Genomic DNA, 27,247 nt, shown 5'->3' with positions numbered 1-27,247 from the left:
GCAGTTAAATTCAAGAGCTTTTCACTTTCAGGTGCCAGGTTCATCAACAATAATGCTAATCAACGTTTAACTTAACTCCTAGAACAAAAGTGGCAACCACGGCATAGCTTTAGAGCCCATTTGCTTTCTTAAGCAACAATGGCATCGATGCTGAAAAGCTTTTAGTTGATGTTTGCATTGGTGACGATGTTCCCAAGCTTTGCTTATTTTTTAGTCCACTTAAATCTGAGAAATGTCCAACCAAGTAGAGGCAATTTCTCAGCTCATCAAGGCGCTCATATGATTTTGCAACGCCTAAACTCCGTCACACAAGGCGTCAACCTACTACTCTTATTGCTGCAGAATCCTTTCGTGTTGATGCTGGCTTTATAACCAGAGGTAAATATTTACACATTTTGGAAAGTATCTCAGTATTATTATTGATTTTAATGAATAAATTGTAGATATGACCTTTTTAGCAGTAATGATTTTATTGTATTTGTTGTAAATAAGATTGATTCTATCAAAAATAAGATTATAAGCATCCCTCTAACTATAAGTGATTCATCTCTGGAAGGTGAGGCAGCATCTGAGTTAACTTTAGAATCTGAACCAGGTTTAGTTGTTTTAATCTAGTTCAGCTTTCAGAGTTGGCAAAACTATTGCCTTCATCTAAGCCTTCAACTCGTATGTTAGATAACTGAACCAAATAAACTGAATCTAATTGAAATGAACCTTTACAGCTAGTAAATGAACTAGAAAGAAGACTAGATTTTAGTTTCTTTAATACTGTGCCTAACAGGATATGGCAAAAGTTATTAAATAACTCAAAAGAGGTTAGATTACTAGATAATCTTAAATATGTTGGACTAAAGCATTATGTGTAGCTTTCACTTTGTCCACAAAAAAAGAGACCATGTCTTAAAGCTCAAATATGAAGGCACACCCTTTTTATAAATACATCTGTAAATAAAAACATCCACCACCTCCAAGGGCTTCTCTCTCTCTCTCTCAAACCACTAACGCACATGCAGAGGAGTTAGATAAGCAGTGTGGAGGTGGAGAGCTGCAGACTAAATACAGAAAGAGACATCTAGAATTATGGCAGTTAGAGCTGATTTGGCTATGCTAAGAGTCTCTCCTCCACCTTTGGAGAGTTATAATAGACTTCATATCTAACTGTATTTTCACCAGCAGTGAAAACACTACTTTACTAATCTAACATCTTTACTTCATCTACATGTTAAAAATGGTTCTGACCTAAAGGGGCAAACCTCAAACAAAAACACCAGATTATAGGTTTAATTTTGCTTCTACTTCCGAATCAAAATAAATCCATTAAAGTTAAATGTTGCTCTACTTAAGAAAAAGTAAAAAAATAAAAATAAAAAATTTATTTTTGATTGCCAAATTAAAAAAACAAATGTACCAAAATTGTAATAATTTCATGATAAAATTGGTGTAAAAAGAAACATATACATTATTTTATTTGAAGGTGTGTTGTTTTTTTTTTTTTCATAGACGTTTCCCCAGATTTTTTTACAGAAATTTTCAGATATATTTTAGCGAGCTGCAGATGAATTACAAAGTCATTTTACTTCTTATAGTAATCATCAGGGTTTATTCAAAACAATCTTTATCTGTTTTCACACATTTTTCTTATTTCAACAGAATTTTTTCACTTGTTATCTCAATGGTCAAAGCTTTTATGTCACCTTCTTTACATTACAAATGTAATGTAAAGAAGGTGACACCAGCTGAACAGCAGACACCAACTGAAGCTTTTCAAAACCCAAGCTTAATGTTTTAGAAAAAAATTACTAAATTTTGTTAATACCGAACAGTTTGTAAAATTCCCCCCTCCTGAAATTATTTGCTCATTTTAACTTATGACTCTGACAATGATTTCTGTGAGAAGAAGAGCTCTAAGACAGAATCCTAAACCTAAACTAAAATAAAGGATATAAAAAATACATTATAGTGGTGTCTTAGTCAGACGGCAAAGACAATGTACAAAACCAATGGAAAATTGATAAAACAGAGAATAAAAGAAGGTACGAAATGCTATCTTGCACATAAAACAAAGCTCCAGCCATATGGTATTAGTTTCACTGCTGTGGGGCTGACATCTGTATGCAGACATTATCAGCTGCCAGACTGGAGGCACAAATGTTCCTGTTTTGAAACTATGGGCAGGTTTTTTCCAAAGAGCAAGTTTGATAAAAAAGAGAGTGACAGACAGCACTGCGGGGCAAACTTTGACAATTATTTTGACAGCATATGTATGAGTGTGGGTGTGTATTTGTATCAAGCTAGATTTTCCAAATAGAGTCATCAATAAAGCCACAGCAATAAATCCTTATTGCTTTATTCTCCTCGTTTTTATGAAACCTCTGAAGCTACAAGCTAAAAAAAAACAGTAAATTAAGTAAAAAATGATGTAAATAGAATATAATTATAGTAATGAAATAACAGTTCCTTAAATCTAATTTGATGGAAGTCTCTTGGATTATAGCCTAGACCCAACTCTTATGTAGTATCTGCTGGTGCTTTTCTAGGCTGAAAGCACTCGATCGCTAAAAGCCTTCTCCTTTGCAGGCCATTATCTACAAAAGCATGTTAAACCCTCGACTTAATCGTTTATTATTGAAAGCTCAGCAAGAAGCCTTTCCTACCGGTGTTATGGGAAAATGGTTCACGGTGAGATGTAAAAGATGTAGGTTAAGGATTTGTCATGTCAGCCACTCCATGGTGTGGCTGAATTTAGGAGAGAAAGGCCACAGCAGACTGATGTGTGCCTGAAAGTTGATGTCCCTGTTTCTGTGTGAAAGCAGAAAGGTGTGTTTTACAGATGCAAATAGTGGGCGAAGCTCCCACAGAGAAGAGAAGACTAAAGACAGAAAGAAAACTTTTTCTTTTAAATGGGCTATGATATTCAGCAAGCTGAGCACCTCAATCCCTAATGTTTAGAAGACTTGTTTCTTTTTAGAGGTCAATTTTCCACTGTATTCCTCAGTGTGTGAATTAAAAAATTAATCAAAAAGAAGAAAAGGCCTACAATGTTCCTTTTGCAGGCACAGAATGAGTTCTCCTTTTAAAAACGAGTTAAACGTCAAAGCATTGGGACCTGAACCAACAGTATTGAGTCAAAAGTAATGTGGAGAAAAAACAATCTAAACATATAAATAAAATCACAAAAGTTACATTATTTATGATTTACCAAAAAAAAGCTTAAAAGACTTTTATAAAACAAGCATAGAAGACAGTTTTTGTAGGAGAGGGAGATGTACATAACATTTACAAAATGTTACGGTTGTCCAATTAGTTTATTTCATAATAAAGAATACAAATGTAGTCTGTTCCGGGCAATAAAAACAGGATTCCCATGCTTGCGCCCAGTTTAATAAACTAATCAAGATTTTTGAACACTAAAGTCTGCTTGTGAGGAAAACCACAGAAGAAAATGCAAAAATCCTGTTTTTTACATAAGTGATACCTTGTATTGTATGTAACACTTTCTATTATAAGAACCCAGCATTTCCCTGGATTTGGCTTTTCAACAATTAAAAAATGAAAACTCTGCATCTGTATCAAACATCTGTGCTATAGGCCAAACTTGTATAATAGTTAGGACTGCACAAAATCAGGTCAGGGGCCACAAAAGGCCCATGTGTCAAATTTTAAATTTTTGAGATATGGGTCAGACGTTATCTTACTGTTATCTTACAGTTGGTTCCCATCTAGAATGCTGTGGTGGACCCCATGTTGGTTACAGATGAGCTACATAGGTAAGGGCTGGGCATGGATTTCAACTGGACAAATAAGCCCCATTTACACTACCCTCTGAAAACAGATCCGTGCCGAGTTTTGGACCAAGCTTGGATCAGTTAACCGTGCCTAGCTTAGCTCCTTATGACCGTTTACACACCACGCTAGCACGGTACGGTTCCTCGCCTCCTAGTGACAATCTATGGTACTACTGCTTTCTAGAGAAATCAACATGGCGGCGCCCGTAACATTCAGGAAGTCTGTTTATAATTATGATATTTCGACATTTGCCGAGAGTCAGGCAAAGAAGGCAGCCTTTGGTTAATTTACTTGACAGTCGGCTTTTCGGAAGTGGATACGGAAAAACAATAGTCTAATCAGGGCTTATAGATGAAACAATGACAGACGCTGAGGTTCATCAAAACGCTAAGCAGCATCATCACTGAAAATCGAGTGGCACGGTAGGGAGGCTAGCATTTTTTATGAATGTCTGAAATTTCATGATTACGGAGGCTGACTGTAAGGAGATGACGCGGTCTGCTCATGCGCTGTTTGTTATCTGGAAACCAAGCCAGAACTGAACCGCGCCGAGCCCTACTGATTAATTAGCAACAGTTCAGCACGGTTTCGGTTGTGTATGGCACAGTCTGGTTCAGTTTTGCATGCTATTTAATATCAACATTTATCTTGGTTACCATTTCAGAAAAATCACAACTGTTAATGCTAAGAAAAAGAGGACTAAGTATTGAACCATGAGGCACACCAATATTAAAGTCAACCATTTTACAACTATTTTCATCTATGCTCAAGTATAGTTTTATGATTCTAATAGATTAGCTTGAATTATCACCTTGATAACAGCAATAAAACCTCCCAGTTAATGGTATAGAATAGATCAATACTATTAACTCTGACTTTATCTAATTTATCCTTGATGTTAATTGTAAATAACCCATCGATCTGAAGAAAAATATCTAGATGCCAAAAATCAATAAGCTATTGTGCAGGTTTTACATTTATTTTTATATCTAAAAAACCTTTCCATAATATATGTGGCAAATTGAAAACAAGTGTTAAACCAGAGCTGGATGATAACTTTGAGCCTAGCCATTCAAATATTTATTCAATTTCATTCAATTTAGTTTATTTATATAGCACCAATTCACGACCCGTTATCTCAAGGCACTTTACAGAGATAATTCCACCAGAGGATACAGTCAAATTGATTCAAATTGATTCAAGTTTTCTAACTAATGTAAACCAGCTGATGGCATCGACTCATTGACTCAAAGGCAATTCCTCACACCAAGCATGCTTGTAGCGACAGTGGAGAGGAAAAACTCCCTTTTAACAGGAAGAAACCTCCAGCTGAACCAGGCTCAGTGTGAGCGGCCAACTGCCGAGGCCGACTGGGGTTCAAGGAGACAGAAGGAGACAGAACAAAAAACATAAGATACAAAAGGCAATAGTCAACCAGCTCCACAGCAGCCCTGTCCAGGAAACACAAACACAAATACAACGTTACTTGTCCGGTGAAAGCATTAGGTCTGGTAAATGACAAGATTTGAAATAGTTGTTTGTCAGGGTTGCAGAAATGTTAGCCAAACAAGTCGCTAATTACTAAAAACTGATGTGGTACTAATGCATGAGTAGACTTTACAAAACAGAAATTCACTCAATGCTGTACTATAGTCAGTTTTCATCCATTTGTGTGTAAAATCCAGTGGTGTTAACCAATCTATCTTTAAGTTTACAAGCTGATCTGAAACTAGGACAGGATTGGGAAATGGTGCTCAGATTGGCACTGTGGTGATTTAACAGTCATGTAAGAATATCTCTGTCTGGGAATTGCACAGCAGGAGAGTAAGGTGAAAAAAAATCCGTAATCTAGATAGAGCTCTGAGAAGACCTGCTGTTAAAAGCTAAGTAACATGATTCTGACACCAAATCCAGAAAGAGTAAAAGAGAGAATACATGATTGCCATATTTTAAGTTAACAGCAGTAGACTGTGCTATTTACTCCACTGCTTGAAGCCACCTCAAGTGTCCCAACTAATCTGCAAAAACCACACAAGCAATGATGGAGCATAGTGTGGCCTCATTTCAAAGAGCAAAAGGCAGTGTGACTCTGCACTTGTGGACAGAAGGAAAAGGGCTTAGAAAAACTGGCAAACAGGTCAAAAATATTTGGTTTTACAAAAATTTCAAACTCATTGACATATTTTCTTTACTTGCAAAGATTTTAGCTACTTCTCAAAATAAAGGAAATGTTTGTGATCATCAGTAAAAACCTGATACCAAAGAAATAGAAATACAAAAGCAGGATAGCAAAACTAAACAGGTTTATATGTTCTCTAACATCACAGCAGAGCTATTAGCGTAGTGTAAACAAATCTGTCAACAAGATTCACTGTCCTGCCTTAAATTTCAGAAAATTAAATAGTTTCATGCTCCAGGTCAAATTAAAAGCTTGTTAATTGCAGTGGAGATAAACAGCAGCACAGACACAATGCAGGGGGTTATCTCAATAAGACAGCCCACTGTTACTCACAACTCCAACAATAGTCCGCTCATGGGAGCTCAGAGATAAGTCTAACCTACAAATGGAGCAGTGAGAAGTATAAAACATTGATGCACCCCACCCCCATGTAACAACTCATCCAGTACCAAGATCCTACGACTTTAACTTCCTCTCTATTTGTCTACAGCCAGAAACAGTGGATGGAAGTGTGTACCTTTTGACCTACATTATCACTGGTCACTTCTACATATCTTATCTGGAGCATAATAATGTGCAGAATGTAGCCAACATCTATACTTCACAAAGGGAAGGCCTCAATGTTTTTAAAAGAATTCTGTTCTGTTCAGAAAACGCTGTCCATCAATCATATTTAGAAGATCTGATTAGTGTTGCATTGACAGATTACGTAGATGATGAAGATAGTAAGGGGTTGGGAATTTAAAAGGATGTTGAAGTATTTCTTGACTGAATAATGGTTGTCAAACAAGTCATCCATATACTCTTTCACACATTTCCTGTAGTGCCAGAACAGCTACAATAATAAAAAAGAAAAATTATGATCCACACTACATCACAAAAAAATTACTACCTCAGATTTTTTCATACTACGAATACTGTTGCTATATTTCTATTAGAACTTAATGTTCCAGAAATACAATGCAGTGAAGTAATCTACAGTGTTAAATAATTGACACATTTCTTTTTCAGAGAAAAAATCGGAAAATTCCACTCATACAATGCATGCAGTGCCTTTTGATTGAACACCACCTGGAAACTTTGTCAATTGACTTTATTTGCAAATAAAGCTGGACGTATATCTCTAACAAGATTGCAAATAGGCACTAAAATATTTACTCTACTTGTTTAATAATGTTCTCCAACAAATCGTGAGGACCTTCAGCGAAGAGCTGCATTTATTCAGTTTAAATTACAAACAGGCATTAAGTAAATTCCAATAGCAATTAGCTGTATGGATTTTATTCTTATTTATTTTATTTCAAAGATTTGCGAATTACCAATAAATGCCTTTATATTTAGTTTTGTTTGTGGATGAAAAAAAAATTCCCATTCCCCTGATAATCCTACACTATTGTGTGGTGGTACATCATATAAGTCTAATAAAAAACATTGAAGTTGATGGCTGTATGAGGAACACATTTGGAAAAATGAAAACTATCACATCTCTCCTTGGTAACAACCCAGGGGAAAACTGGCCCTTGGACCTGTGAGAAAACAGGCTTCACTGGCATTTATGTGCAGATAATCAATGCTCATTGCTTTCAGTTGGCTATAAACAGTGCTCCCCACAGGCTGGATCTGAAGTCTGACTAAAGTGCACTTTTACACAATATTATCAGCTTCTGAAAGATACTCGTTCTGCGCTTGTACAGTACAAATGGGAATATATGTAGGCCAATTTTAAACTCCCTGCAGGTAATGATATTTACACTGCACAGATGCCGTGCCTCACACACAATGCATAAGAAATCACAATGTAATTTCCACAGAAAGATAGCATATTGTACACACATAGATAAATGTGATAGAGGAAAAACAACCCTGGACAGTTAAGAGTGTCACCCGTATTGATCTGACAAATGGCAATTCAATTTGGGCATAGATCCAAAAACAATATACAGTAGCTGATCAATATAGGCTACAACCTACCTCTAAACCCAACCTGTCCATAAATACAACCCCTGACTCAGCAGGACACAGAAGGCTGCATCTACAGTAGATTTTCCACCTTTTAATGGGATGTGTATTTGTACTTTTAAACAAACAAAAAATGCTGTAATAATGTAATTAGATAAATGTTCACACTGTAATGATACATCCACCTCACAAGATGAGACAATCATAACATTGCAACCACTAGAATAAGATGAGGATATTGTTATTTGATACCATTTGGGGTCTAATAATAACTAAAAACTGAGGGGCTTCTTTGGTGCTTTTGTAATGTGCGCTATCAGCCAGATTGATTAACAAAATTAGGAGATTATGTAAAAATACAACAAAAAGTGATTACTTTCTGTCTTCAAAATTAGTCTCAAACTATTTCTGTGTCCAAATTAAGAGGTAGCATCCTTCGAACCACCTGGTCCATGTGGACCAGGTCTTCCACGCTGCATGAAAACTGTGAAGGCCGGAAGTGAGCAGCTATGAATTCGGACAAACTAGCCTCCACCAGATGTAACTGCCTCTTTGTATCTTGTGTCACCTAGCAACAGCAAAAACCAAAGTGTGGCTTTAAAAAATTGAGCACAACCTAAAAAAACAAGATACTGCTTCTCTGAAAAGAACGGTTATGCAGCAAGTTTAGATGAAGAAACAATTCAAATGTTAGGCTGCTACTGCAGCATTGCTAGAAAAAATTATCTCTTTTCTCTAGTCTCTTGACAACACAGACTTGACTACATGTACAACTAAATATAGCCTCTTCTCTGTTCACCAAGCAGCTTCCGCTTTAATGCTGGCCGCTAGGCAGTGGTGGGCCTTGGTGTGAAAAGAGGACATGCGTCCAGCAGAGACGTTCCCATCATTGGTTCTCATCTGCGCAGCGTTAGAGGCTCAGCCGCAGACTCATACCAGTCCGCATGACTTCCCACGCTGATGTTAGCTGATAGCATACTAGGATTAGGACCACAGTGAGTCTATATAGCAAGAGTAAGGAGGGATTCAGAGTTTGTTCTCACATTTAGGACCCATGGAATAAAATATAGAAAATCCTACCCCAGATAGGCGACTATTTGTCCAAAAGTCTTAAATTGATATGTGCTCGGAGACTCTTTTTGACCCAAGTAGAAGTTAAAAGCCTTTTCTTTTTCTTTTTTTGATGACCCATAAAAAGTTTGGTTTTAAAAAAACACCTGCATAGCCTGGAAGGACTGACTTGAGAGCTACAGTATCAGAATTATATGGTGGATCATGTTATACAGCTGGAACTAAGAGTTATAATACAGTGAATATGAAGCATTGATTTAAATGAAGCACTAATGTGGGATTTGCACTGCTTTTCATAAATGTGAGGGGGAAAAAAATCCTGATTTGGTCATATAACTAAAAACTCAGTGAAATAATGAATAGAAAGTCGGCAAAACAAATGCCTGTAGATTCCCGAAGCACCATATTGGCTTGGACATTCCTTCTCATTTACTTGTTAAGATGTGAACCAATACCCGCAACCTCTGAGTTCCGGATACCATTTAGTTTTACATACACACATACACAAAGACCCGACTCACACCAAGAGGACTGAGTGAAGATAGCTGAGAAAGTAGCAAACATCAATGCCTTGTCTGCTTGTAAACCACAAGGGGCAGAGCAATCACCCCCTTAAACAGAATGTTGACTATTACTGAGTACACATACACACATATACTGACATGCATTGATGCATGATCCGTTTCTGCAGATGAATTATGGGGAATGAAATACTCTGGCACAGTTGAGTGAGGCAGAGGAAATTAAGAGGTTTAGCTGGAGGGGTAATAGTATTTCAAGGGAAAAACAAACCCAAATATTTCACAATGCATTGTAGCATGCTGCACAACATCACACGATTGGGAGAAATGTTTTATAAATAGAGTATTGTAAAAGAAGCAAGAGCACTCTCTGCAAGCTTAATACAAGTAAAAGACCTTGATCCTGCCAAGGAATTTCTTGATAAGGAGAGCCTCCCTTTGCCATAAAACAGACTGATAAAGGAGAATAAACTGCACCAGAATCCACCTAAAAATCAGCTCAGGTGATTAATTCTTATTCTCTGTATATTCTCTCATTAGTTGCTAGCAGACACTCAAGGAACTAAAACAAAGACCAGCAGCCAATTTATATTGCAGCGGCATACACCTTCCCCTTCCTCTTTCCTCCTTCACATCTCCTCTGTAATGCTGATTGAGGACTTGTGCTTCTTAAACACACCAGGGGGGTTCAAAGGAAAAATTGCCAGGATTAATTGGAGCTACATGTGAGCGATCTACAACAAAAGCTGTGCAACATTAAAGAAGCTTCAGTAAAACCAAAAGCTGCAATAAAACTGACTTCCTTGCAGTACAAATAGCTATACACCTGTTAAAGCACAGTTAAACAGAGGTGATGTAACTCAGCATGGAAAGTCAGCTTTCTACCACCTCACATGTAGCATGAAAACAAGAAGATTGATTTAATGCCTGCTCAATTTACAATCAGCACCTTAAATGTAGTTTATAAGGATCTTACATGCTGGACCAGAGAAAACTGACACTTTTTTTTTTCATTTATTAACATTAAAAATATTGGAAAGTGATTATTTCTTTCTATATCTACCAGCTTTGCAACTAAAGAATAAAATCTTCCAATAAGACCAATTTTTAGACCTACATAAAAATCTGCTTCCTGGTCCACCTGAACCCCTAAAGCATGATGATGGTGTGTGTTGAGGGTAGTGCGCATAGTAGTTTGTAGAATACTCTGCATAAAGGCAAAAAAAATATTATTGCGGTATAGTTTTTCTACTTGGTGCTACTTCATGCATATATGGAAAATGGACATGGTCAAAAGCAATCCTGTTTACATTCTCTTACCTCAGCTGTTCATCTCTGCAGCTTTTCAGGAGTTACCTGCTACTTGGTTTAATATTCGTTCCTCAGCTAAGGTGGACAGCTATGTATTGCCAGGTTTTTACTTGTGTCAGTCTTCCTATTTCTGACGATAGATTCAAAAATCCAAATAAGTCACCCAAACCTAACCTGTCTGCTCTTTTGTATTGTCTTCATGTTTATTCACCAGTCTTCTAAAAGTAAGTTCTACTTGAACTACACTTTTACTGAGGAAAGCAAGGTAAAAGAGACTGAAAAAAGGCTTGGTTTCTTCCTCTTAAAAGGGAGTTTTTCCTCTCCACTGTCGCTACAAGCATGCTTAGTGTGAGGGATTGCTTTCGAGTCAATGAGTCGATGCAATCAACTGGTTTTCCTTAGATAGAACTGTAAACTGTTAAGTGCCTTGAGATGACATGTGTTGTGAATTGGCGCTATATACCGTAAATAAACTGAATTGAATTGAATAAAAAATGTCAGGTACTTAATTTTCCTTCCACTTGATATTCATGGAAGATCTTGCATTTCTATATTACAAAAAAATAGAATTTAGCTTTTAAACCACTCTATTCTAAAAATTGCCTGCAGTTTCATGCCAAAGCATCAAGGAGGGCACTACTATAATATTGATCAAATGTTTTCATCAACTGAGATAGACAAAGAGATTTCTGTTTTACAGAATACCAGGTGCGACATTGCTTAAAACTGTATACTTATCATGTTAGTGCATAGTTATGTGCTCATGCAAAACTTCCAGCTCTCGCTCTTATGTCTATGCATCTCCTTATGTGATTTATTATGCAGTACGAAAAAACAAAACAAAAAAAACATTGCAGTAAAAGGTTTAATTCTCCCCTACTTAAAAAAAAAAAAAAACACTGTATTGAGACATCCATTCTCCACTGGAAGCACAGCTGGGAACAGATAAACCATGTCCAAGTTGCAAAACTCTCCACTCAAATTTCATCATTACTATGCAAGTACAGTTGTCCAGTAGACGATCTCAGTGTTGACAAACCAGCATGTGTTTGAACAGAGGCATAGCAAGAATCTTGAATGAAAGCTCAAACTGGGAATTTAATTGAGTCAATTCTAATGGAGCCACAAATCAAATGTTAGGGGTGAATTTGATTGTTTGGCCTGAAATAAATTATTGTCATCTGGTCAGAGGGTAATCCCTCCTTAATAATTAGTGAACCGCAATGAAGCTCTGTGTTGTCTGTTATGCTTATTATAAAGATTTAAGTTTGATGGTCTGGGGAAATGAGATTCCAGGCATTTTGTGGTCAGTGTGGGAGCAAATGTTTGCTTGTGTTACATTTTGAGAGTTACTTTGCAAAGCTACATTCTGGGCAAACACAAAATACATAACTAAATCCATTCTTTGAGCAGAAAATATGCAATCATATTATGACTAGCACATCTGAGGTCGATGTTTTATGTAACACAAGTGTCATTATTGAAACTAGAGGATATTGAAAGCCAGAAAGCAATGTTGTCCATATTATTGCTTTAGTTTAGAATGCAAATTGTGTGAAGTATCCAACTTGTGTACAATCAAAACTGTTTCAACAACCTTCTCATTTCAAATAAAACTGAAAAGATAGAACACATCAGATTAGTTTCCAAAAATATGTGCCACTGTTGGATAATAAAAAAAACCCACTCAAAGTCACAGCAGCGAGTCAGTAACACTATCACTTACAGTCATTCTAAGGTGTGCAGATTCTCTGTCTGCACTCTTGAAGTTAGCCCTCATATGCTGGATATTTGGAACTAATATTTGAAAAGTTAGGGACGTATGAATAAAGCAATATGACTTTCACCATATGACCATTTGATCGTTGTATAAGAGAAACTTGAAAAGAAATGGTGACATCACAGTAGAACATCTTTGTCTCTAATATAAACAGGATGCATCAGAATCAGGAAATATAACTGTTTGATTCTGTGTTCTTTTATCAGAGAAAAAACAACTCAAAGGCTAGAAAATTATGTTTTCACAAAACGTGCTTCCTTTCCTCACATTCAAACCCATAGAAAGCATACCTCTCACAACATCAAGGCATGTCTGTGAAGGAAACTGAGTTTCTCTAAAATCAGATTTTTTTACATTGCATAAATATTCAAACAACAAAATCTAACAGGTAATATATATCTGTGGCATTAATGTCCTTTATTTTAAGCTTAAATGACACTGATATATGTTTACTTAGATCTATTGTGATTTCTAGTCAGTTCTTAGCTTTCAAAATCCTCTTGGTAGAAATTCAAAATGAACAGAGATGCAGAGGGTCAAAGGTTAGGTTGATCAGGATCAGACTTAGTGCGGTCAGAATGAGCCACTGCAGCATTTTTTTTTCATGATTACCTCACAGATGGCACATGCCGGGTGGATGTGAAGAGGATTCTGTGATGTAAACTTTAGTGCAATTGCAGCCTGCATCATCAACCTTTGAAGTCTCCCCAAGGGGGTGTGGAATATGGGTGTTGGTGACGAATCAAGCTGAGCCATAATGAATGTCCCTATTCATGTCTGCTTTGATGTAATTCCACCTGACTGATCTCAAATCACAGGACAAAACAGGGAGAAGCTGCTGATGACTGCCACGAACACCGTGCTGACTCACAATACGATGGAGAATACCAAGTGACTCCAGAGATCCCTTCAGCACACTTTTCCCTAAGTTTTATCCATCCATCTTTCTCTCTCCTCTTGTCAGGACTTTTGAAGTAGAAATCAGAGGGCTTTCTCCTGAGTTTCACTGGCATTTCAAATTAAAAGCTTCCATTATCTGGTATTCCAAGCATGCATCAAATCATTCTCTCTGTAGTAGGTCATCCAATCATCCCTAACAATCCAACCAAGAGCAAAGACTCATGCTTTGATCACTTAGCTTGTATTGTTACAAAAAAAGACTAATTCACAAAATTAGTTTGAGAATAGCCCTTTTTCAACAAAAGTTTCATTGCTCTACTGTATCTACAGCCTAATATAACGGTCAAAGCGCTCAGTTACTCTGCCATGTCAGCTACTTAAAATGATCAGGAATTTTGATGTCAAAGTTCTCCAAATGTCCAAGCATCATTGCAAGATCCGATCAATATCAAATATTGGAACTGAAAAAAATGTTTTACCCGACATACTTATAAAAACAATTCTATTGTGAATATACGGATTATTCTGCCTAGAGATATCTCAACAAAGCATCACCATTTGGGATTTTTATTTATTTATTTTTTTTGCTTAAAAAATGTCAAGTTAATATAACTGGTTTGGTTCCAAATATCAAAACAGCAATAAAGTCAGTAAATTCGCAGAATCATTTGTTTTTCAGAGCACATCCTTTAAGAACACAACATCACTTATGACATATTGCTAAATTGTGATTTATTGATGTTTGGAAGCATTATACCACACAGTGCTCTAAACAGTAGCTTAAGTATTTTAACTGGTCTTCATGTATTAGAACAAAGTAGTGCATCAATAAGAAGTTTTTCATTTTTATTGAAAGAGTTTTTTAAAACCTTGTAAACTTTTCTTTAAACATTAAATTGTTTTAAACATTAAATTAAATAGTTGGTCTTTAGTATGAAATCCTAATAAGCAACACTGCAGTTGTGGTTGTTACAATACCAAAACATATAAGAGTCATTAATTATTGTGTAACCAACAATCACTGTTAACAAATTATTCAAATTCAAAACTAATTTTGGAGTCCAGAGATCAGGTCACTTCAGCCTTCATCTCTGATTGCTGCCTGGACTTCTTTAAACTGCTGCCTTATGGTTCATTCCTGTAGGTGGTAGGAACGCTGGGGAATAACCTTGCATTTATTGTTTTGTTTGGCCTGACAAGGTCCTGAAGGAGTAACCTGGCCACCGTGCACTTACCTATGAGCCCAAGGCCTCACTCCAGGGTGAGACCATGGCTCTGCCTTGCTGGATAACATCACTAGCCTCAATTTCATCTTCATAAAGGCTTTTTAACCTCTCTGTCTGACCCATAACCTCAAGCCTGTTTACCATGTCAGATCCTACCTGGAGCATTTAAGTCCTATAAAACATAGCCTTTAAGATAATCCAAGCTCTGAAACACCTCTACACAGCAAATTGAAAAGTGTTAAATAATATGGTGTTAGTAGACTTTGTACAAAGACAGTGTTAATTTAGCTCTTAATAGAATTATATCTGAGGTGTCACATGTTAGTTGTTAAAATTGAGTGTTAAAAATAGTGTTACATAATAAATCTGGAGGTGTAAAAATGGAAAAAATAACTCTTTGTCCATCAACTCTGAACTCCTATAGTGGATTTGACACCCAAAGGGTACATTGACAGACTCTGCCTCCAATGCTACAGGTACCGAACAAAGCTGAGGAAAACTTTGCTCTCCATTTTGCTGTCATACAGACCTTTTTACCCAGCCTAGTAAATAATTTATCTCAGATGGTTTACATTTTTTATTTGCTTTCTAACTCTATGGTGTTTTTTTTTTTTGAGTGAAGATAGAGCCAAGTGATAGTTATTTGCCACAATGTAGTAGCTACATTGCTTTGGTGATAGCTTAACCATGTTTAGCTAACTTGTAATCTTTGTAACAATAGTGTTGAGAAAATGGTTTGTAGATGAATATTTTATGTATTTTTTGGCTAAACTCATCACCATCGATACACCTAAAAGAATGATTTGGGAAATGTTATGGTGAACACATGGAGCTGCGTGAATCCCTGTCTATCAGAAGATAAAATCTATGCAGCAAACGGCTGTTTAATTTGAGAAATTAAGCTCCTCTGCAGTGCATGAAAATATTTTTTAATTTAAATTTATTTCTCTTCAGAATCTGGTTACAAAGCAAAGTACTGAAGTGGAAATTGGCAAAGGTTCCACATTGTTACATGTTTTGAAAAAAATATTTTCCAACTGTGATGCACTTTTGAAATAAATATTTGCTGAAAACAAAATTGCTTCTTTATTTATTTATTTTTCAAAAGGGATTTTTATATGTTCAGAAAAGTAAATTTTTTAGTATGTAGAGAATGACTCCTATGTAGCTAGGAAAACATTCCATAAGAGTGTTAATATTAGAATTCTAACAACTAGTTGGTGTAATTAAGTGTTAAATTATCAACTCCAGAAAGATTTATTATTTAACACTTAATAAGAGTTACAATGCCAACTCTCCAAAAAGAGTCAAATTAACACTCGCTGGTTTGGAACCATACAGACACTTCAAGGGTGTTAAAATCAAATCTGACAGTGTTGAATTGAGCATGTTGGGTTTGCTGTGCACCATGTTAAAGATTTTTTCTCTGCTGATGAAGTTCTCCTGCCCAGTGATAAGCTGTGCATCTGAGATAAAGGTAAGTCCTCCTCCATGTCTGGGTCCATCATTCTTCAAGGGAAGAGGGAGGTTTGCCCTCTCCAGGTTCTCAATGTTTACCAGTGAAGAGATAATGGAGTGGGAGATGACCAGTGCCTAAATTATGCAGCTGCTGCAGTAATTTAGGCACAGCACAAATCATGATCAAAACGAGATCCCAGATGCAAGCAGCTGAGATGAACCTCTTCCACAGATAAGTATGACCCTCACTTATGGTGCATTCACACAGAATGGATGTCAGCAAATTTGTCATAACATTCAGGGTCTGTAGCATGGCAACAACCTAAGTATGGCAAACCTGGATTGGACGGAGCAAGTAAAGTCGAACTCCAGAGACATAACCAGTTTAGAGAGTATCACAATCCCCTTCAGGAGTTGCGTCTGGATGACAGTTGCTTTCAGCAGTACTTAAGCCTTCAGGGAGTACTGCTGGAGCTAAGGGGGGCAGATTGGAGCAAAACATCATGCAGAGATTGCACCAGAGTAGTAAAGAAGCGGTGGGTGGCGAGAACCAGCTCTGGAAGAAGGAAGGAGGACGACTGATGAAAGATTTAACAATCCTTTTAAGGGCTATAATAAAACGGCTTATTTAAAAGCAAACTCTAAAGAGAATTCCTTACGTTATCCTATGTCAGTATTTTACTATCTTTCATTTTGATTGAAAAAAGCTTTGTCTCCACCGCGCTCACAGCCACATTCATACTTGACAGAAAAGTTTTCAACTTTAGCAACAGTCGCTGGGCATCCATCACATTTGTTGCATTTCTTTCTCCTCTCTGTTATAGCCATAGGTGGGCATATCGCTTTGCACTATTGTGATATTGCACAGGCCTCTACATAGGGATTATGTATAAAGATTGCTCGGTCATTGGATCGCATTTGATGTAAAGCATCCTTAGGGATGGGGTAAGGAGCTCAAACATTTAGAGCAGGTTTAAGAGTAAAACCGCTGCTTCTCTTTATCATGATAAGTCAGCTGTAGTGGCTCAGGTATCTGCACCCTGCCACCTTTTGTAAAGGTATTCCAGGCACGTCCCACCAGAAGGAGGCCAAGGGTATGGCTTAGGATCTTTTGGCGGGACAATCTGTCTTGGATGGCTCTTGAACAGTACAGGTTTCTCCAGATGAGCTGAAGGAAGGATATAGGCAGAGGGATTCTGTGCTGTAGAGACTGCTACCTCTGTAACCCAGTCCCAGACAAAACAGGCAGCAGCAATACAATAAGTACAAGCAAGAGCAAAGCAACTTTTCCGAGTGCAGAGATTCACTTTGAAACTTTGAGATTTGCTACTTTTATTCTTTAGGTTGGATAAGATTTTAACAGGTGGGCTACTTTTAGAAATTATATTTGATAAAATATATGAACCATGAGCCATGCTTGCAATTTTAAGCAAATATGTATTATTTGGGTTTTAACAGCATAAAACAGTGAAGGCATATGAAGAAAATGTAAAATACAAATAAAAAAATAAAATATCAAGCTAAGGGTAGACAAAATAATTTTGATTTTACTATATATTTTACATTATATGTTGAATACAATTTTTGAACAAACTATCTCAAATAAGTAATAGTTTGGCGTCATAAAAAGCATGCTTCTTTAACCTAAGAATCAGGCATGGATGAAAACATCAACAGCACTAAAGCTTTTCCTGGTCGCCTGGCAACCTAGTAGTGATAAGAAAATTTCTAGAAATAGTAGATCCCTTAACAATAGTAAGTCCCTCTTTCACTGCCAAACTGTGTCACATAGTCTTTAAAAAAATAAGAGGAAAAAACTGTTTCCTTTTTGCCACACTCTCGTTAAGCAAATTAGTATATCTTGGTATTTCTATTAGTTTTTTAGGAGATTTTTTTTCTACTGGTTTAAAAGATTTGGTTTTTCAAAATGCTAAAGCTATTTAAGATGGGGATTTTTAGCGCTATTGTTCCAAGTGAAATGTTATGCTTTTTTTGTTGTACTGTCTCTGTTGCACACTCTGCAGTGTGCAACAGAGATTACAGAACAAAAGAGGCATGACTAAACCTGACAGCAATTCTCCTTTAAGTGCAAGAAAAAAATATATATCTGCCAGCTTAAAGAAAGAAAACAAATAATGAAGATGAAAGAATTGGATTTGCAAATTAGAGATGTCAGTCTTGGAAAAAACATTTTAATGTTTATTCAAACTTTACCAATTTAAATCCGAATTTAAAAACAGCTGTTTATCTAATATATAAATATATACAGTATACTCTACATGAAAACCAGCAATACAAGCAAAAATTTCTTGGGCTAAAACACACATATGTAATAAAAATGAATACATCCCTTCAGCCGAATATTTTATTAATAATTCTCAATCTAATTTAAATATTCATCAATATAACAATGATAAGACTCAACTAATATAATAACATTTTCTGTAAAATGTAAAAGCAAAATAACATATATACCTAGAAATGTATTAGTATAATCCCTCATTTATTAGAAAATTACTCAAAGTATATATCAGTTCAAGTCTCTGTGATTGAAACATTTAAAAAAAATAATAATTTTATCCTAGTATGGTGCACTTCCCACTGTTGCAGAGAGTTTTTGAAGTTGTGTCTGAGGTTATTTTTTAGGGTAGTTGATGGAGAAAAGGTATCAAAACTAATCTGAAATCAGCACCTCCAATGTGCAGAATTGAATCTACAAGTGGGGGCCATTCAAACCAACTGTCAGCATGCCCAAAATTATTCTCAAAAAAGAAAATGTCATTGTGAACCCTACAGGTTTTCTTGTGCACAAGCTAAAAGTATGCAAAGAGAAAACTTACATGCCAGCCATGAAGGGATGAAATGGTGGCATCATGGTTAGGGAAGCCATTTCTGTAGCCGTCATATAGTCTGTGAGTCTAAAATCAGTTTCTGATTTCATTACAATGCTGTGAACGGGTTTTAAACAGAATGTACGTGAAATCCCTTTAAACATCTCTCCGCTGTAATTTTTTTAGAAAAATTACAGAGTAGAAGGATACTTCAGATAAATAGAATAACATTAAAAATAACAGGGGCAGGCTCTCCTAATTCTGTCTTTCAGTAGAAAGCAATTACATATCTTTTGTTCAATTACTAAAGAAAGATTTTTTGTTGTTGTTTAATTGCATTTCAATCAAATTCCTTCCCAGAAACAAATAAAGAGCTGGATATTCTATCCCGTTACCTAATTTCTTTAGGACTGTGTTTGGGACAAATAATATACCAATTAAGATGCTGCTAAATTTAAATATTTTTTTATGTCTTTTAACGGATATAAAGCGCAAAAAATCCCCAAACACAATGACCACCAAAACATTGCCTCCTAAGCCTTGAGGGTGGATGACAAAACTGTAAGGCCCAGTATTATGAAGCTCACAGTAGAAGAGGCAGATGCAGCACTCTGCTGCCTCAAGGCATCACTGGGTAATCAAGCTTAACTAGGCCTCTTCATCAGCGCCCTCTGAAGCTTTAACCTTACGACCGGTGCTCACACACACAAATACACACATTTCTAGCACAGTGCCAATCAGGCTCGTCCAGTTTCAGACAGTAAATGAACTGAGATGGAGGTTTCAAAGTATCACTGAGTACAAAATTGCTCAAGATGGGGTAAGAGCAATGTATCTCCCTTTTATCTGTATGTAAGCCTAACTAACCTATTTTCATTCAAGACATGTTCAAAGGTGATGCTATATCCACACCTTCTTTCTGATTCTCTCTTTTTCTGCCTTCCTGACATGAATAAATGCAACATTCTGTTACTGAAATATAAAGCCACAAAAAATAAACACAAGAAACCTGAAAAAAACAGCAAAATGCAATAACCTTTGACAAAAGTGCTGATATTTGAAAAAAGGGTTTGGCATTCAGACTACTTGTTTGTGCCTGAAGTGGGATGTAGCAGGTCCCCCTGCGAAGAGAAGCGGGCAGCTGCTCCCTCTGTGGACACTTGTCTTTTTGTTATTCTTTCGGCCCTTTGATTCCCTTATTTACCCTTTTCCTTTTCCTCATTATCATCCTCCAAACACACACCCTGTCAAACACCCAGCCATGTCTTATTCACCCATTGCTGCTTTCCTTTGACCTCCTGAGCTGAATGTTATCTCACCATCAGTGCCTCCCTCTGCATATGTTCACCTGCCTCTCATTTGTTTCTCTTCTTCTATTTTACCCTCAACCTAACATCTGCCCCTCCTTCTTTTCTACTTGACTCTCTTACACTTTAATCAAACATTTCTTGCGTAGGTTTGGAAAACCTTTTTTGATAATAATCCACTAACTTTATGCTTACATTTTTAAACCGTGCTTCATAAAAATACTTGTAAAGCTTAAAACGTATTCATATTTGTTTGAATAAAGATCATTAGTTACTAAAGCTGCTGCAAGGCTTATAGGGGAGGTCTCTGACAGCTTCGCAAAGGTGGAGTTTCACATTTTTTCCATTTGTCTAGGCAAAATAGTTTGAAAGATTGGAAGAAAAGCATCTGTGGAAGAAAATTTTAAAGTTTTGTCAAAGATTATAAGTTAGATTTAGAACTTTATTCATTTTGACTAATCAATATGAATGCTTTGAACCAAAGCATCCCTTTGTTCTTCTTGCTGCATGGTGATGGTGGTTCCCTCGCTGACACATGAACCACCACCCCAGTCTTTTGGAGTCTTATCTAGCTCTATCCTTATTTCCATATAGCTAATCAGCTTTCCAGTCGCTGCTGAAAAATCTCCCACAATATGATTCTGCCAGCAGAGTTCCCCTGAGGAGGATGGTGTGTGTTTGGTGTGGTGTTTCCCTGCAATACCTTTTTTTGCCTAAATGAAACATGGCATCAGACCGGAGCAAGATTATTCTACTGGGAAACCTTCTTCCATCCACATTTCCATAAAGACTAGACATGTGGAATGCATGATTAACAGCTGTTATGATAGGAGATTCTCTTACCTAACTGACTTTTTTACATCTCAATCCTGGACAGGGTCACCTGTGGAGCTAGTTAACAATTACCTTTTGTATTTCTGCTTATTTTTCAGTCTTTTTCTGTCTCCTTGAACACCAGTCAGCTTCAGCAGCTGGCCGCTCAGGGTGAGCCTGGTTCTGCTGGAGGTTTATCCCTGTTAAAAGGGAGTTTTTTATTTCTACTGTCACTGGATGCATCCTTGGTGCGAGGGATTGCTGACCAAAACAATCAAAAATCGTCACAAAAAGCTCATCCACGAGGCGCATGTCATGCAAGTCAATGAACGGATGCAATCAACTGGCTTTACTTGATAGAAACTTCCACCAGTCTGATTTCAGTGTCTCTGTAAAGTGCCCCGAGATTATTGTAAATAAACTAAATTGAATTGAATCTCAGTGAGATATCCAGACATCAATATACAGTTTAACACCTAACCCTGCTTTAAATTTCTCCACACCTTTATTCCAGACCTGTCGGCCTTTCTTGGTTTTCATGATGCTCTTAGTTTACAACTTTAACCAAAAGTGTTCTATTTTAGTAATGAGGTGACTTTTTGGGGTAAATGGTTGCACTGCATTTCATTTGGCCATATGAGAACACAGGCACCTAAACACAAATTCATACGTTTTTATTCATTTCCATGCTTCTGCATCACAAGTATTGCTACTTTATATGTAAAATGACAAAATGGGAAATATTTTAGAAGAGTTAGTCAGTGCTAACCACCATCAGAGACATGTAGCATTAGCTCATCTTCTTCTGGCTAGATCACTGTGTGTACGACTCCTTCTGACTCTTATGTAATTGTGGAAATGTGGAAACAGCAGAGGCTGCCTCCTCACAGACACCAGAGAGCAGTCTAGTGGTGAGCTATAGGGACTAAAATAGTTTGTCATGTGTTCATTATCACTTTCCTCTTTCAAGTGCTCACCCCACATCCAGAAACATTCAACAGAAGAGGCCCTTCGAGTGGGTCCATGTGAGTATGTATGCGTGGGTGTGTCACAGAGAAACGGAGAGAGAACGAGGACTACAAAAGGGGAGTATGATGTATGATGAGGATGAGGTTGTGGGATTGTGATAACTTCAAAGGTTATTATTATTATAACTGCAGGCTGAAGCCATGCTTTGGCATCCCTCAAGCTTTGATCATTATGTAAAGCTGTTGTGCTCAGCGTTCGGGCTGAATACATTACAGAGTGGTTAAACAGGAAAGGTGCAAGCAAGCGAACGCAGACCCACACATTGACTCAGCTTATAAGTGTCTTCGGGTTTTACAGTAACACACCCAATCATTTTCTGAAGGACGTACAAAGAGCGCCCTTAAATCCCTCCTTGGCGAGTCAGCAGGACTAGAGCAACGGAAAACCTTGCATTTAAAGAGGCATGCTGCCAGCTCCATACAGGACAACCTCATTCTGATACCGCTTCTATAGGTCAGCTCTAGAAACGGAAACATTTGTTGGAACTCTTCAAGAGCATTGGAAAAAAGGCTCCATTCCCTATGAACAATTAACCAGTTTGAAGAAATTATTGAGCACGTGCATGCATTCCTATACTGTGACAGACTCAACTATTGAAAATGTGAAATTACATAAATGAATGTTCTTGGTAAAGATGTAACCTGTGATGACAGATTTCTAGGTACCTCTATAAGCACTTTTAATTCATCCCTTCAGCAGCGTTAAAGAGACAGAGTAGTTTGATATTAATATGTGAAACATACTGAATATAGGCCAGAGAAAACAGGGCTCAGAAAAATTATAGATACAAATGCCAAAACTGAGGGCAACAAAATCATCTCTATGCAACTTCACCTTCCTACAAGCAGAGATACCTCTTAGGATGCTGATCTGCTGCATCGGGTATTGGTAACATTCAGCATGTGGAAAACCATGGGATTCTGGATATGCTGCAAAGTGTCAGAGAGCATAGTCCCATTCACAGTTCGCATTGTCAACATTGGAGTCCAGAATTTAGTTCTTATGAACAACTGTAGAAAGATTTGAAAAATACACTGTGAAGATCCAACCCTTCAAACCTGAGGCAACTGTAGCAGTTTGTCCAGGAAGAGCTGGCCAAACCACCCACTGCTCACAGGGAAGAGCAGAGATCGGTGCTTCAAAACTTGACAGTCTTATTGCTTTAAGGCTAGTATCTTTTTTTTTTATTACCACAGTTTCTTGTAATATGGAACCATATTGAAAGAGAAGTCTGATGTACATTGAATATGGAAAAACCTTACAAGATTTTTTCAGTTTCAATCACTCTTTGAGAAATTTGGGGGTTTTCTTGTTTATTTTGACAGGGCATCAACTAATTGAATCACATGCGACCAAACCACAAGATATTAGAGCACAATAGTTTTCTGTATAAAATCCTTTATAAATTTATAAAATAACCAATTTAAGATTAAGCATTTCCTGAATGATGCCAATTTCATTTATTTTTCTTAATCTTTTTTACATTTGAAGGGAAATGCACATCAGTAGTGCAGCGATGCATCCTGTCAACAGCCATGCATCAGTGGGCATCTTTAATGCATAACTGGATGCATGTTGCTGAAGTGCTCTGATACAGAGCAGATTTCTTACTGGCTTTCTGGTATATATAGTTTTAAGTGTTAATACTGCATCTAAATCCGTCTCCCAAGTAACGGCTACCGGGCTGAGGGTTATTTTATACATATTACATCTTTGGAGAGAATTTGTTTTGATTTCATTTCTATAGATATAGTCATTTTTGAGCCATTTAATGAACAGGAAAAAATGTATCTGAGCTGGTTAAATAGAAATTTGCCATATCCAATCTACAGCCAATTGATTGGTGTAAAAATGAGGTTCATGAGTTCTATATTAGGTTCCAGAGCAAAAAAACTAAAATTTTTACTTTTAAAATGCTTAATATAACAGGGTTTTTTTTTCTGTTGGTCAGACATAATTCACTCTCCCATTAGATCCTGCCAAAGATCCTTCCCTAAGAAAAATCCCTAACAAGAGGTCTGATTTAGCCTCCTTTATATTTACATCACTGTCAGTGGTCTCTCCGTGTTTAGGGGCTCATGACAGCCTGTTATTGTCTCCCATGTGATCAGTGCTGCTATTAGGGCAATTAGGAGCTTAGGGAGAGGAACCCCTGCTCAGAGTGCCAAGCCACCACTTTTAATTTTCGTCTACACATTCTTATCCAGACTGAAGTTGAAAACAGGCCATCTGTTCCTGCCCCTACCTGGCCTGCATTAGCTACATCCCACTAAGGCTGTCTGCAAGAATTTGCACAAAAATACATCTTTAAAAATAGCAGTGCAATCAAATGCTTTACAATGACATTCCCACTGCCATGTGCAGCAGAGTGAATATAAAGAATAAAATATGCTCTTATGCTTCAATAAAGACATGTAGCAATAAGGATAGTCATGCACACATATACTCTAAGGTTGTAGTATTTTTTTTTTTCCGGTCGACCTCCAAGGATTGACAACAATTCCTCTTGGTTTGGGCATTAGAGAGGTTGTTTGTACGACAGCTTGGAGAGCATAGGAAAGTGTTAGCACCGTGCATATAGGTGAGCTGCCCACCCGTTTCAACACCAAGGACAGCGGCCGACGCACGGAGCGCCTGACAGCCATGATCACACACATGCACTAGAAAATGACAGATTTATTTCTGCACGGACGCATCGTAAGCAGCGACGCAAAGCAGCCCAGAATGACACTGCTGTTTTCAGCATGGAGGAGGAACCTAAGCCTGCGGACGGAGAACCGGGGATCTAAACCATCAGACCAGCATTTCACCTCAGCAAAGCAGCTTTTTTTTTTTTTTTTTACCCCTCTCCAGTGGAAGAAGATAAGCAGCAGGCACATTTGGCTTTTATTTGGAGCATAATCGCATCTTCAAAGCGCGTCTTTCGAACATCTTCCTACCTGCTTGTGTTGGGGGTCGAAGAGCTCACATGTCCCGACGGCTTGTATTTGGTCTGATCTTGTTCATATTATTAGTGTGATGAGCACCGTTATGTGTCTGCCAGCGCCATGTTATTATCTCTGGAGTGGAGGACTGTGCGCTCCTGTGCGCTACATCCGGGCTGGTTGGGAGAGCGAATGAGCGCAGAGAAGGGCGGAGAGCTGACTGGATATGTGGAGCACCTGTACTGTGCAGCACCACACTGCTTCCTCTCATGGATACTGGACAACAGGAACAGTGGGGGGTTCTAGATTCAATTTACTGAAGGGGGGGCTTTCTTTTTATAGGGACATAAAAATGAAAGAATGAAACAAATAACAGGGGAATGGTTCATTTTTTAAAATATAAATCAATCAGGGGCGGAGCTAGAAGGGGGGCCAGGGGTGTCCATAGCCACCCTTAGCCAATTATTGGCCACCCCTAACATTTTTTCTCTCTAATACAGATAGTAGCAGCAGTAATACTCTCAAAGGGAAAGTTCAAACTTATTAAACATTTAAATTTGTCATATTTTAACAATTACTTTACAACAGAATCACTGTGGTTTATTATGCACTCCAATATACTAACATTAAAGATGATAAATAAATAATTCACGCTCTTTTCAGAACCAAATTTTGTGTTATTTGGGGTAAAGAGAATATTATATGTCTGTGTAAGTCATCTAGGAGTCTTCATTGAAATGATAGATAAATAACTACTTTAATAATAACATAAAATTCACTTAATGTGGATATTAGTACATTTAAGTATCATTTTTTTTGCAGAATGTTTATTGATAAAAGTAGGTAATGAAAATGTAAAATATTTTCGCCCCAGAACTCAAACCTGAAAGACTACTATTCCTTTTATTTAGACGGCATGGATTTTTAAATATATATGTGTCTATTTGTTAGCAAAGGCTGCAGGAAAATATAGTCAGTTTTTATTTAGAAAATATGGATGTTGTGCTCGTTCCTGTTGGAACATTGTAGATTGACTGTGAGGTTCTGGCGCCTTTCGGCCACCCCTCAATGTACATTAGTTATTGACTGGCCACCCCTATTAGGATTAGGATTTTCTGGCTACGCCTCTGTTTGCAGCTCTTCAAACCAGTGGTGTGCACAGACTTTTTGAAGGGCGGGGCGGAAGAAGAGAAAGGGCACACATAGCGATTCCTAACAACTGTTGAGGGCCCTTTAGCAGCTGTTGTGGCTTCTAAAGCCGGGCGTAAACTGTGTGATTTTTTTCAATCGTTTCTCTAAGAAGAAAGGGTGACGACATATTTAGACAAACACATGGCTACTGCAGTCTGTCAATTTTACAGAAATAATTCCATTTCACTCATTGCACCCCCACCATGCTTCTAGCGGGGAGGGGCAGAAGCAAGGCAAACATGTTTGATTTTCTCCCGACCTCACGATTCCTGATCGGGAGGTGGTCCTGAGAGGCTGATCGCCCCTTGTTACCCCCTGTACACTGCACGACGCACAATCAGGCTGTAAATCGCCCCGAAACTCACACAGTGTACGCCTTAAGGGGGCTCTGTAGCATATGTTCTTTAACAGTTGGGACACAAGTGGGGGGTTGGGCGAGGGCAGTAAGCTTTAATTCAATATATTCTAACATACTGTAACTATTGATTTTTTAAGCTTTATCACTCCAAAATCTTTTGAAGAGTTCATCCCACCGACTTTTTTTTATTTATTTTGTAATTACGGTTTTCTCTGAAACACCAGAATTTCCACATCAGTTGTTTAATATGATGGATAGTAAGTAGTAGCTTTTTTACCAAACACTTTTTTTTACTCTACCTGAGCAATTCATTTAAAGGCTACTTTTTACTTTTTTACTTTTTGGTGTGTTTAAAAACATGATGCAGTAGTGCTACTATTACTTAATTACAATTTCTGGGTTCTTCACCCATCTCTGCACCAGTATTAAAGCTACAGTGTGTAATTTTTAGCGACATCTAACGTCCAGACTGCAGACCGCAGCAACATGAACATCTCCCCCCCACCGCTTCTCCCCCCCAACAATACAGCGAGCGTTACGGGACAAAATGTCTTCCACGACATCCGCATCACTTACCTTCTCAAGTGATGAGGTTTGTTTACA

General features: G+C 37.5%; 1 protein-coding gene across 4 annotated transcripts in view; it reads right to left on the bottom strand.

The window, feature by feature from the left end:
• Positions 1-25,506, bottom strand: part of pak7 (p21 protein (Cdc42/Rac)-activated kinase 7) — a 90,260-nt gene extending 64,754 nt beyond the window's left edge. For 2 of the 4 annotated variants that reach the window (XM_015394409.1, XM_015394416.1), the window contains exon 1: positions 25,111-25,505. The gene's annotated coding sequence lies outside the window, so the exon portion shown is untranslated. Of the gene's footprint in view, positions 1-25,110 lie in introns of all 4 variants that reach the window. The other 2 variants (XM_015394401.1, XM_015394426.1) reach the window with 2 other exon arrangements.
• Positions 25,507-27,247: the final 1,741 nt, after the last annotated feature.

Source organism: Cyprinodon variegatus, unplaced genomic scaffold, assembly GCF_000732505.1.
Source record: "Cyprinodon variegatus isolate N-32 unplaced genomic scaffold, C_variegatus-1.0 Scaffold25, whole genome shotgun sequence".
In the NCBI taxonomy this organism is placed as follows: domain Eukaryota; kingdom Metazoa; phylum Chordata; class Actinopteri; order Cyprinodontiformes; family Cyprinodontidae; genus Cyprinodon; species Cyprinodon variegatus.
The sequence above is the reverse complement of the archived record's forward strand: the minus strand, read 5'-3'. Positions and strand labels throughout refer to the sequence as shown.